Below are 12799 nucleotides of genomic sequence, written 5' to 3'. Positions count from 1 at the left end.
TACCGAGAGGTTCATCTTCAGTTCTGATGGGTTGCCACCACATACTGCTAGGTGTCACTGGTGGATTTTGGAAGCAATAGAATAATATTGATGATCGATCATTTTAATTGTCTGAATCAGAAGAGTTCTGATCTATCGAAAGGAGTTTCGATGATGTCGATGATGAGATCACGACATATCTCATTACCATATAGAATTGAACCCAACTGGGTCACACAAACAAGGGTTAGGATCTGGATGTCATCAATTGAGCTAACTCAATTGATTTGGATTAGATCCAATTAGGTTCAAGGAAATCGTGCTAGCACACGATTGAGCCTAACTTTCTCCTCATGTAATCTTTTCTGTCTCTACTAAGCCAAATATGATTTGACTCATCCAAAGAATCTTAGAAAGATTTATCTCAATCTAAATGAAGCTTGTCCAACTCAGAAAAGGCTTATCTTAATTCATGAGATGAATTTAAGACAACACCTGCTAATTCCTAGCACCTGCCAATTTTATTTTAAGACATCTGTCAAAAGTTGACATATGGGTCTTAAACTAAAGAGGGTTCATTGGAAAACTTTTGTAGAGTGTCCACATGCCAAAACCCAATTGAATTAGATGCCATAATCAGATTATGGCATAAGCCCAATTGGATTAAAGTGGGCACCCCAAATGGATAAGAACCAAAGAGTCCTGATAAACATGGACTCTTTGGCGCCACCTTGATTGAGCTTATCCAATGTTGGTGCCAACTTAGGAGAGAGGGTGGGTTTCTTATCTGATCTGATTAGATGATATCACTCCACCAATCAAAATTTTTCCAAAATTTATTGAAATTTTTTGATTGGTTGAATGATGTGGCACTATGCAGCATACAGGGTCTATATAAACCCTGCTGCGCCTAGGGTTTCGAGAAAGAAATTATTTTATGCACAAAACTTAATAGCTGCTGCCCCCTCTCCTATTCTCTATATCTTCCCTACTCTCCTTCCTCCCCTCTTCACATCCAAAGAGTTGGACATCTATCTGGCAAAGATCCAAGGCGTGGTGACGCCTGGAACAGAAGGCTGCAGGATATCTTCGACAGGCTGCTGCTCCAACTTCAGAAGGAGTTCTGAAGCACTTTCAAATTAGATAAAGATCTAATTTTTGGAGCATAGATTTATGAGGAGAAGATATTCTAGATTCTATCTGAGTGGATATTGGTAGAGGCCAGACGCTTGCATGGTTGCATTAGAACCTCGGGCTGTGCAGAGATCATCTATAGGGTAATTAGATTACCCTTGAGGTACTTCTTCTTTCATCATAGTTTTACATTTAATTTTAAATTTTAAATATCAGATAATAAAATTAGATCTAGAAAATTAGATCTAAAATATATAGAATAAATTTTTTAAAAATTATTCCATCCCAGATTTGATGAAATCTGGAAGATCCTACGAGGAAAAGCGGTTTCCCCCCTTCAAGTGGTATCAGAGCCAGGTTGTTGGCTCTATTTCAGATCTATTTTAGATCTAATTTTAATTTAAATTTATCTGATATTAAAATATTTTAGATGTCACATCAGATGTGATAGGATCTAAAATCAAAATATTTAAAATTAAATCTAAGAAGATCTAACATGCATAAGATGCATGACTAGACTAGGATTAGTTGAATCCATGAATGGTCTTAAGTTTTATATTTTAATAAGATTAAAATATAAATTAAATCTAATTTATTTTTTATTTTTCTAATATTATAAATATTATAATCAGATCAAAAAATAAAAAATAAAATTTTAATTTTTCCATAAAATTGATCTGCAGCATGCCTAGACTAGTTGTAGAATTATTCTAATAACTTATCTAGAATAGATTTAATTTTGAATAGTTTAATTTAAATCTTATTTTTTAGATATTACATGTGATGTATCAGATCTAAAAATATGTTAATTAGATTGATTTTTGATACATGAGATGTATGCAAAGCATGTATTAGTTAGATCTTAAATTATATATGTGATATGTTAATTTAGATCTAACTAGTTTTGTAGTTAAATTTATATTTTTGATTAAGATGTTCCTCATGGCCGTCCGGTCATAAGAATAAAGTAGGGTTTTAAGACCCTCTTTTCTCATTCAATGGGGTGTCATATGATGTGTAGGGATACCGTGCGTTCATCCTTAATCAAAAATCAAAACTTACTTTTTTGCAAAACCCTAGATCTTGAAATCCTAGGATTTATTTTACATGCTTTATTTATGAATCCAAACTTAATTAATAAATTAAGCTTATGAAATTAAGTTAGATCTAAAATTGAGAATTTTAGATCTAAGATATTTTCATAAAATTGGGTTCGGGCTTGGGTAGCTCAATTAGGTCTAGCGATTAATCAAACCGAATCAAGAGTTGGTTAGGTGGGATCATGAAAGCTAATAATTGACCAGCCTAATAGGATTAAGTCTGGATCAAGGTCGAATCACATTTAGATATGACTCAATCAAGTTAAGACCTAATTTGGCTCAGTGGTTAGAGCCTGGATTGTAGGCTAATCTAATTAGTTCTGGTTCGACAATTTGATGTCTAAGATAAGTTGGGCAGATGCGACCGACTGATTTTTAATTGAAAGCTACTCGACTCGAATACGTTCTTATCGAGTTAATAGCATATCCCTCCCACCGATCTCACTTACTTGGCCATATGTGTCGACTCAGTTTGATTAGAGGTGGCTAACAATTCGAGCTAACCCATGCCACTAGGTTAGTCATAATTGTTATGACTATGTCAAGTCAAGTTTAATGAGACCTAAATAAATCTCCCTAAGAAAATATTAAGTCTAGGTCTTCCACCATTGTGGATGTGCGGGCCCTTCTCGGGGTTGATTATTTTCGACTGATTACAGTGGCTCAGTTGCACCGAAAAGATGCAACCATGTCCATTAGGCATTGGATGCTATGGATTAGAGGATGGGTTGGGCTCAATATTTCGGATACGGTGAGGAACCCAATCAGGAATCTAGTTCGTGCAAATAGTGGGTTTGACTTAACTAAGGATTGGAGCAATATCCCGGACACAGTGAGCTTCATGAATTAGAGACCAAGTTTTGGGTGCACCATAATTAGAGAATCATTGGACAAGACTTGTCCACTCATCGGTTGACCCATCACCAATAACTGTTAGGTGAGGTGGTAAGCCAGTCGGTGAGACCGCACCACCCATTAGAAATCACTGATCACGGAGATTTTCACATCTCTACCAAGGGAGTGTAGGGATCTGAGAAAATAGTGGGAGCCTAATTTATTTAAAAATAAAAATCCTAAATAAATTGATTGAGTCTGATTATAAAATCTAACTAGAAACTTTTGACTCTCTACAGGAAACATGTCTGCCTCAAACCCCCTGACCAAAATTCTAGACACCCATAGACTGACTGGACCCAATTTCAAGGACTGGTTGAGGAACTATAAAATTATTCTGGGTTTCAAAAAATTGACTCGTGTCTTGGATCAGGACCCACCTGCCATACCAGCACATCCGACTGCTGAACAGAGAGCGTCTCTGAAAAAGTGGATGGATGATGATAACAAAGCAAGGTACTACATGTTGGGTGCAATGTCTGATGACTTGAAGCGCCAACATGAGAATATTTTGACTATCCACCAAATGTTGGCTCACCTACAAGAGTTGTTTGGTGAACAGAGTCGCGCGGCCAAGTATCAAGTCTGTCAAAGACTTTTTAAGGCCAAGATGCGTGATGGGCAGTCAGTCCAAGATCATTATTTGACAATGATCAAGGATATTGAGGAGCTTGAGAAGCTCGGTATCATCTTAGACAAAGATTTTCAGATTGATGTGATCCTTCAGTCCTTGTCTGATGCATATGGTTAGTTCATCATGAACTTTCATATGCATAAGATGCAGTGTACCTTGACCGAGTTAATGAACATGCTGGTTACGTTTGAGCTTTCTATGAAGGGTTCAAAAGGCTCAGTTCTTATTGTGGAGCGGACTTCTTCCAAGAGAAAGTCTTTTGGAAAGAAAAAGAAGTCTGCGAAGAAGCAGAAGGTGGATGGCAAGAAGAAGAAGACAGAACCAAAGAAGAAGGCTGCTGATAAGGAAAAATATTTTCATTGCCAATCAAATGGCCATTGGAAGTAAAACTGTCCTCAGTATCTGGCCACCCTGAAGAACAAGAAGGATGGTCCTTCTGGAGGTATGCTCATTTTAGAATCTAATCTTACAGTTTCTTCTACATCCAGTTGGGTGCTTGACTCTGGTTCTAGTGCTCATTTGTGCACTTCTATGCAGGGTCTTGAGGAGAGCAGGAGGCTGAGGGATGGAAAGATGATCCTACGTGTCAGAAACGGAGCAAGAGTTGCTACTGTAGCTGTGAGAACCTATCCTCTGTGATTACCATTAGGATTAGATTTAGTTTTAAGGGACTGTTATTATGTGCCTGCAGCAAGCAGAAATTTGATTTCTGTTTCATGTTTAGCACAAGAAGGCTATGTGATTAGCTTTCATAAGGATCATTGTAATATTTTTTATGAAAATAATAAAGTTACAGATGGTTTTCTTATTAACGATCTCTATCAGCTACATATTGATGTATCTGTATTTAATATTGAGCAAAATATGAATGCCATAGAAATTAAAAGGCCTAGAGATAGTCTAAATGATAGGTATCTGTGGCATCTAAGGCTAGGTCATATAGCAGAAGACAGGGTTAACAAATTAGAAAAATTCAGGCTATTGAGTCCATTGACTTTCAAGTCATATCCAGTTTGTAAATCATGCCTTCAAGGCAAAATGACCAAGCTTCCTTTTGTGGGACATAGGGAAAGGGCCACAGACCTACTTGCCCTAGTACATACGGATGTGTGCGGCCCATTTGATGTGCCGACTAGATGCAACTACGTCTACTTTATTATCTTTACCGATAATATGTCTAGGTACGAGTATGTATTTCTAATGAAACACAAGTCTGAAGCCTTTGAAAGATTCAAAGAATTCAGACATGAAGTAGAAAAACAAACAGAAAAGCTCTTTAAGATTCTTCGATCAGATCGAAGAGGTGAATACCTTAGTCGGAAGTTCTTAAACTATCTTAAGGAAATGGCATAGTCTCTCAATGGACTCCACCTGGAACACCTCAACTCAACGGGGTTTCAGAATGGAGAAATTGGACCCTATTAGATATGATCCGTTCCATGATGAGCTTCACAGACCTCCCCGAATTTCTTTGGGGACATTGTCTCATGACAGTAATTTATGTATTGAATAGGATTTCTTCTAAAACTATTCCTACCACACCATATGAGATATGGCATGGTAAAAAGTCAAGTCTGAATCATCTCAGAATTTGGGGTTGTCTGGCTCATATCAAGAGACAGCAGGCGGACAAGTTAGAGTTTAGGTCTTTTAGAGCTCGATTCATAGGATATCCTAAAGAGTCATTAGGATACTATTTCTATATTTCGGAAGACCACAATGTGATTATGAGTCGAAATGCTATTTTTCTTGAAAAATAGTTTATTCAAGATGGTGGCATTGGAAGAATAGTTAAGCTCAAGGAGAATGTCTCCCAAGAGCAATGAGCTAAAGAACCTGAGGAACCAAATCAATCAGAACCAGTCCTAACACAACCTCTTCTACCTCGTAGATCGACTAAGGTTTTCCATCCTTCTAAAGGTACTTAAGTACCATACAAGAGGATGTAGAAGAAATGTTCCTCACGAAAAATGGGGTTCATGGTGATGATCCCAAGATCTATGATGAGGCGATATCAGATATCGACTCTGAGAAATGGTTAGAGGCAATGAGATTAGAAATTGACTTGATGCACTCAAACCAAGTCTAGACCTTGGTAGATCCATCTGAAGGTATTGTACCTATTGGGTGTAAATAGATCTTCAAGAGAAAGATAGGTGCAGATGGGAATGTGGAGATATTCAAGGCTAGGCTCGTACTGAAAGGTTATAGTCAGCGTGAAGGCATTGACTATCAGGATACCTTTTCATCCGTAGCCATGCTAAAATCTATCCGCACATTGCTTGCTATTGCAGCCTATTTCGATTATGAAATATGGTAGATGGACGTGAAAATGGTGTTCTTAAATGGACATCTTGAGGAAGATATCTATATGGAACAGCTGCTTGGTTTCACATCTAGTGATGATGATCACAAGATCTGCAAGCTGTAAAGGTCCATTTATGGACTTAAGCAAGCATCTCGGAGTTGGAATACTCATTTCAATGATGTCATCAAAATATTTAGTTTCATCAAGAACGAGGAGGAATCATGTGTGTTTAAAAAGGTCAGTGGGAGCGTAGCTGTCTTCCTCATATTGTACGTAGATGACATCCTCTTAATTGAAAATGATATTCCCATGTTAACCTCAGTCAAAGTATGGTTGTCTAAGGAGTTCTCTATGAAAGATCTAGGATAGGCATCTTTCATACTGGGTATTAAGGTCTATAGAGATAGACCAAATAGGATGCTGGGACTTTTACAGAAGATGTACATAGAGGAGGTGCTAAAAAGGTTTAGCATGAAAAACTTCAAAAGAGGTTTTTTACCTTTTAGACATGGCATTCATCTCTCCAAGAAGATGTGCCCTAGCACACCTGAGGAGATTGAACACATAAGCAAGATCCCTTATGCTTCGACAATAGGGAGCCTCATGTATGCCATGCTATGTACACGATCTGATATAGCCATGCTGTGAGTGTCATAAGCAGATATCAGTCGAATCCAGGCGAAGAGCACTGGACTTCTGTGAAATGTATCCTTAAGTACTTAAAAATGACTAAGGATATGTTTCTAGTCTTTGGGAATGGAGAACTCCAGATTCAGAGATATACAGACTCAGACTTTATGTCTGATATAGATGATAGAAAGTCGACATCTGGGAGTCTGTTCATTTGCAATGGTGGTGCAATTAGCTGAAAGAGTTCCAAGCAGACGGTGATTGCTGATTCCACCATAGAGGCAGAGTATATTGCTACATCGAAAGCTGCGAAGGAGGCATTCTGGTACAAGAAGTTTGCCGCAGAGCTTGGAGTGATGTCATCGGATGCCATACCTCTTTACTACGATAATAATGGTGCCATAGCCCTAGCTAAGGAGCTAAGGTCTCACCAGAAGTCCAAGCACATCGAGCGGCGATTTTATTTGATCCGTGATTACCTTGAAAAGGGTTATGTCGAGGTCAAGAGAGTCAACTCCATAGATAATGTGGCAGATCCACTGACAAGTCATTGGGCCAACAGAAGATCGAAGCCCACCTTGAGAAGATGAGATTTAGATATGTAGCCAATTGGCATTAGGTCAAGTGGGAGTTTGTTAGATGTGTGCCCTAGATGCCAGATCGGCTGACACATTCCTGTACAAATCTAAGGGTAAATTTATAATTTTGACTATAAATAAATGAAAAGGATTATTCTTCTATCACATTGTGTCTGTGATACATCCTTTGAGTTAGTGAGAATGTAAATTCATATTTTTAAGAGTTGAAAATTTAAGGCATAAATTTACATAACTAACTCATAAACAGCTCCTGACCATAGGATCATCACGAGGATGGTGATCGATCTGGAAGGTTGGTGTACGATCGCTTTCTTAGAATAGATGTATCTTGAGTCTACGATGTAGAGACACCGGAGTGAGAGTACAAATATTTGTTGAGAATGAGAGTACTGAGCATGACCCTTCGAGCAGTCATAAGGAAGTCTACCTTCTCGTCGATGACTAGCTCGATGCTGCAGTTGTGTGTCTAGTTCTTTAACCTAAGGTGCATCGACAGTTCACCTTGAGTGTGTTATAGTTTGACTACACCATAACTTGGTCTCCTAGCCATTCAAAATCCTGAGGTGTATGTTGGTTGTAGCATATTCATTGTAGGAACTAGGTCGCACCAAGATGAAATCTATCAACCTCGGTAGATGAGAGGAGTAGTCCTATGATAATTGAAAGATCGAGTCTTTAAGCCCATGGCCATGGTAGAGTGAAATAATGAAAAAAAGTATTCCATTAAGGTTTCACATCGAACTCGGATCGATCGATTAATTCATATGACTGATGTTGGGTTTGACGAGTTCACCTTAATCCTAATTCAGTCGGAACTCATGATAGAGGAACTCAATCACACAGGTAACTACACCGAGAGGTTCATCTTCAGTTCTGATGGATTGCCACTACATACTGCTAGGTGTCACTGGTGGATTTTGAGAGTAATTAGAATGATATTGATGATCGATCATTCTAATTGTCTGAATCAGAAGAGTTCTGGTCCATCGAAAGGAGTTTCGATGATGTCGATGATGAGATCATGACATATCTTATTACCATACAAAATTGAACCTACCTGGGTCAGACAAAAAAGGGTTAGGGTCTGGATGTCATCAATTAGGCTAACTCAATTGATTTGGATTAGATCCAATTAGGTTCAAGGAAATCGTGTTAGCACACGATTGAGCCTAACTTTCTTCTCGTGTAATCTTTTCTGTCTCTACTGAGCCAAATATGATTTGACTTATCTAGAGAATCTTAGAAAAGTTTTTGTGAGTCTAAATGAAGCTTGTCCAGCTCAGAAAAGGTTTGTCTTAATTTATGAGATGAATTTAAGACAACACCTACTAATTCCTAGCACCTACCAATTTCATTTTAGGACATCTATCAAAAGTTGACATATGGGTCTTAAACTGAAGAGGATTCATTGGAGGATTTTTTTAGAGTGTCCACATGCTAAAACCCAATTGAATTGGATGTCATAATCAGATTATGGCATGAGCCTAATTGGATTAAAGTGGGCGCCCCAAATGGATAAGAACCAAAGAGTCCTGATAAACATGGACTCTTTGGCGCCACCTTGATTGAGCTTATCCAATGTTGGTTCCAAATTAGGAGAGAGGGTGGGGTTCTTATCTGATATGATCAGATGATATCACTCCACCAATCAAAATTTTTTCAAAATTTATTGAAATTTTTTGATTGGTTGAATGATGTGGCACTGCGCAGCATACAGGGTCTATATAAACCCTGCTGCGCCTAGGGTTTCGGGGAAGAAATTATTTTATGCACAAAACCCAATATCTATCACCTCCTTCCCTCTTCTTCATGTCCTCCCTGCTCTCCTTCCTCCCCTCTTCACATCCAAAGAGTTGGACATCCATCTGGCAAAGATCAAAGGCGTGGTGATGCCTGGAACAGAAGGCTGCAGGACATCTTCGACAGACTACTGCTCCAACTTCAGAAGGAGTTCTGAAGTACTTTCAAATCAGATAAAGATCTAATTTTTGGAGCATAGATTTATGAGGAGAAGACATTCTAGATCCTACTTGAGTGGATACCAGTAGAGGCCAGGCACTTGCGTGGCTACATCAGAACCTCGGGCTGTGAAGAGATCATCTACAGGGTAATCAGATTACCCTTGAGGTACTTCTTCTTTCATCATAGTTTTAGATTTAATTTTAGATTTTAAATATCATATAATAAAATTAGATCTAGAGAATTAGATCTAAAATATATAGGATAAATTTTTTTAAAAATTATTCCACCCCAGATTTGATGAAATCTGGAAGATCCAACGAGGAAAAGCAGTTTCCCCCCTTTCACTTAACCCCCCATGACCACTCTCTCTTATTTTGTGCAACAAAACCTTCTCTCCCAGGCCCTCATGCATGCCCAAATCTTTTCGCTCTTTCTCTCTTACATGGAATGTGGTTGTGGACCAAGTCAAAGTAGGAATTAGTTTGGATTTCAAATTCTATGAGATAGAATTTTAGGAAACCAAAACTCTTTTCTTATGGCACTGATTTTACCTAAATTTTTTTTGAGATTTTTATGACTTTTATAGCACATATTATGCACCCTTTTCTGGTGGTCCATGGTAGAAAAAGAAGGAGGGGGTGCCCGAGAGTTGGGCACCACTTGTCTTGCCCTGTTTGAATTTTTCTTGACTAGGTATTTGATCTACATAAGGATTCTTCATATCTCTTTATTTAAGATGAACTTCTTCTTAATATTTTTGTGGATTACAGACCATTGAGATTCCTTTGGGGTGTTTGAAAATCAAGGAGAAAGAGTATTGGGGCATGGAGATATAATAGACACAAAACTAGATGTCTGGGTTAGAGCAAAGAGAAGAAGAAGAGGGTCTTCTTCTTCGATTGCTAAGTTCACCTCTTCTCTTCCTCCATCTGTGAGTTTTCTAAGAGTGTCTCACATCTAAAACTCTTTCTCCTACTTCTCATCTTTAGAAGAGTCCAAATCAAGAAGAAGGAGGCATCTGATAGACCATCGAAGAAGGATCAGCATAGTACTAGCATATAATGCTGATTTCCTGGATCAGGACTTCTGATCATGATTTGTGGGCTCGTGTGGATGACTCTTAGAGGTTGGATGCATATGTGACTCACAACATCATTCTCAAGCCCAGATCAGCAAAGTTAGAATGTCTAACTTGCAAGGTAATAGATCTGATCTATTATATTTTACATACATTAGATGTAGTATAGAAACATATTGATATGATCAATATGTAGTTCTTTCTCTTTATATTTTAATATCTGATTTAATATCAAGTAATAATCATATAATAAGATCTTAGATTTAGGAATTTTTTGATTTTATAAGATAAATTTTGATTTATTTTAGTCTTTCGCTGTCTGATCTTGAAAAAATTTCAAGATCTAACCCTGAAACCTTAAATCTGGTTCCTTCACCAATGACGGTATTGTGCCTGCTGATGAATAATGGATCTGACTTAACAAGAAAATATATCAATAACTATTAAATGAGGTGTGTTTGGATCAGTAGGACTGCAGTATCCATTTGAAATCGATAGCGTATAGATTTTTATTTCTCCATTTGAGGAGTGTGGGAGATTCGAAAAAATAGTAAGTGCCTTGTTTATTTTTAAAGTTCTTAGAATAAATATTTTATAAGTACAAATATCTAACTAAAAACTTTCTCTCTGTTGATAATCATGTCGAGTGCCAACCTTTTAGTTCATATCCTTGACACCAATAGGTTGACTGGAACAAACTACAAAGATTGGTTCCAAAATTTGAGAATTATTCTTAGTTTTGAGAAACTAACCCATACCCATAATCAAGATGCATCTGTGTTACTAGCTCATCTATCCCTTGATCAATGAGCCACACTTGAGAAGTGGATGGATGAGGATAACAAGACGAAGTATTACATTCTAACGTCTATGTTCAATAATCTTCAGCTATAGCATAAAGACATGAGGACTGTCAAAAAGATACTGACTCACCTACAAGAGTGTACAGTGAGCAGAGTCACACAGCTCACTTTGAGGTCTCTCGGAGACTATTCAGAGCGAAAATATATGATGGGCAGTCTGTTAATGATTATTGTTTAATAATGATCAAGGACATCGAAGAGCTTCAGAAGCTCGACATGAACATGGATAAGGAATTGCGGGTAAATTTGATCCTCCAGTCTCTTCCTGATTTATATGGATAGTTCATCATAAACTATCATATGAATAAGATTGATAGCACTCTGTTCGAATTACTGAACATGCTAGTAACAGCTGAGGGCACCTTAAAAAGTTCAAGGGATACAGTTCTGACTGTAGAGCAGGTTTTCTCTAAGAAAAAATTTTCTTTCAAGAAGAAGAAGAAGCCTACGAAGAAGCAAAAGAATGAGGCCAAGCTCAAGAAGTAGGTTTCGAAGAAAGCTGACAATAAAGAAAAATATTTTCATTGCAATATCGAAGGCCACTGGAGAAGAAACTATCTGGCCTATCTAGTGACTGTCAAGAATAGAAAAAAAAAAGATGGGCCTTCTGAAGGTACATCTGATATGCTCGTTATTGAAACTAATCTAATGATTTTTTCTTCTTCTAGTTAGGTTCTAGATTCTGATTCAAGTACTCATTTATGCACTTCTATGCAGAGTCTTGAAGAAGTTAGAGGACTGAGGGAAGGTGATATCACTCTTCGAGTCGCAATAGAACAAGGGTTGCTACTATAGCTGTCGGGACCTACTGTCTATGATTACCATTAAGGATTAATTTAATTTTGAAAGACTGCTATTATGTACCTATAGCCAGTAGAAATTTGATTTTCATATCTGTGCTGGTACAGGATAATTATAATTTTTATTTCAATAAAGACATATGTTTAATTTATTTTGGAAATAAAGTTATTACATGTATTTTCTTGATTGATGATTTTTATCATTTGCATATAAATATGAGTATCAATATTAATGAATAAACTGTGAATACCATAGAGTCTAAGAGACTTAAAGATAGAATTAGCCAAAAGTATTTATGGCACCTTAGGTCAGGCCATATTGGAGAGAACAGACTCAACAAACTGGAGAAAGATGGTCTTCTTGGGCCATTGACTTTTGAGTCTTATTTGGTTTATGAGTCCTATCTTTAAGAAAAAATGGCTAAGCTACTCTTTATGGGATAAGGAGAAAGGGCCAATGAAATATTAGCCCTGGTACACACTGACATGTGTGGTCCATTCGATGTACAAGCCAGAGGTGGCTATGTCTACTTTATAACTTTTATCAATGATTATTCATGATATGAGTTTATATATTTGATGCATCATAAGTCTGAAGCCTTTGAAAAGTTCATAGAGTTCAGACATGAAATAAAAAAATATATCGAAAAATCTATAAAGATTTTTTGATCAGATCAAGGAAGGGAATACCTTAGTAAAAAATTTTGGGCCTATCTCAAGGATAATGATATAGTCTCACAGTGGACACCTCCAGGGATATCTTATCTCAACAGGATATTCGAAAGAAGAAATTAGATCCTATTATATATGGTTTGATC

This window comes from Elaeis guineensis, chromosome 14 (genome assembly GCF_000442705.2).
Source record: "Elaeis guineensis isolate ETL-2024a chromosome 14, EG11, whole genome shotgun sequence".
Classification (NCBI taxonomy): domain Eukaryota; kingdom Viridiplantae; phylum Streptophyta; class Magnoliopsida; order Arecales; family Arecaceae; genus Elaeis; species Elaeis guineensis.
The sequence above is the reverse complement of the archived record's forward strand: the minus strand, read 5'-3'. Positions refer to the sequence as shown.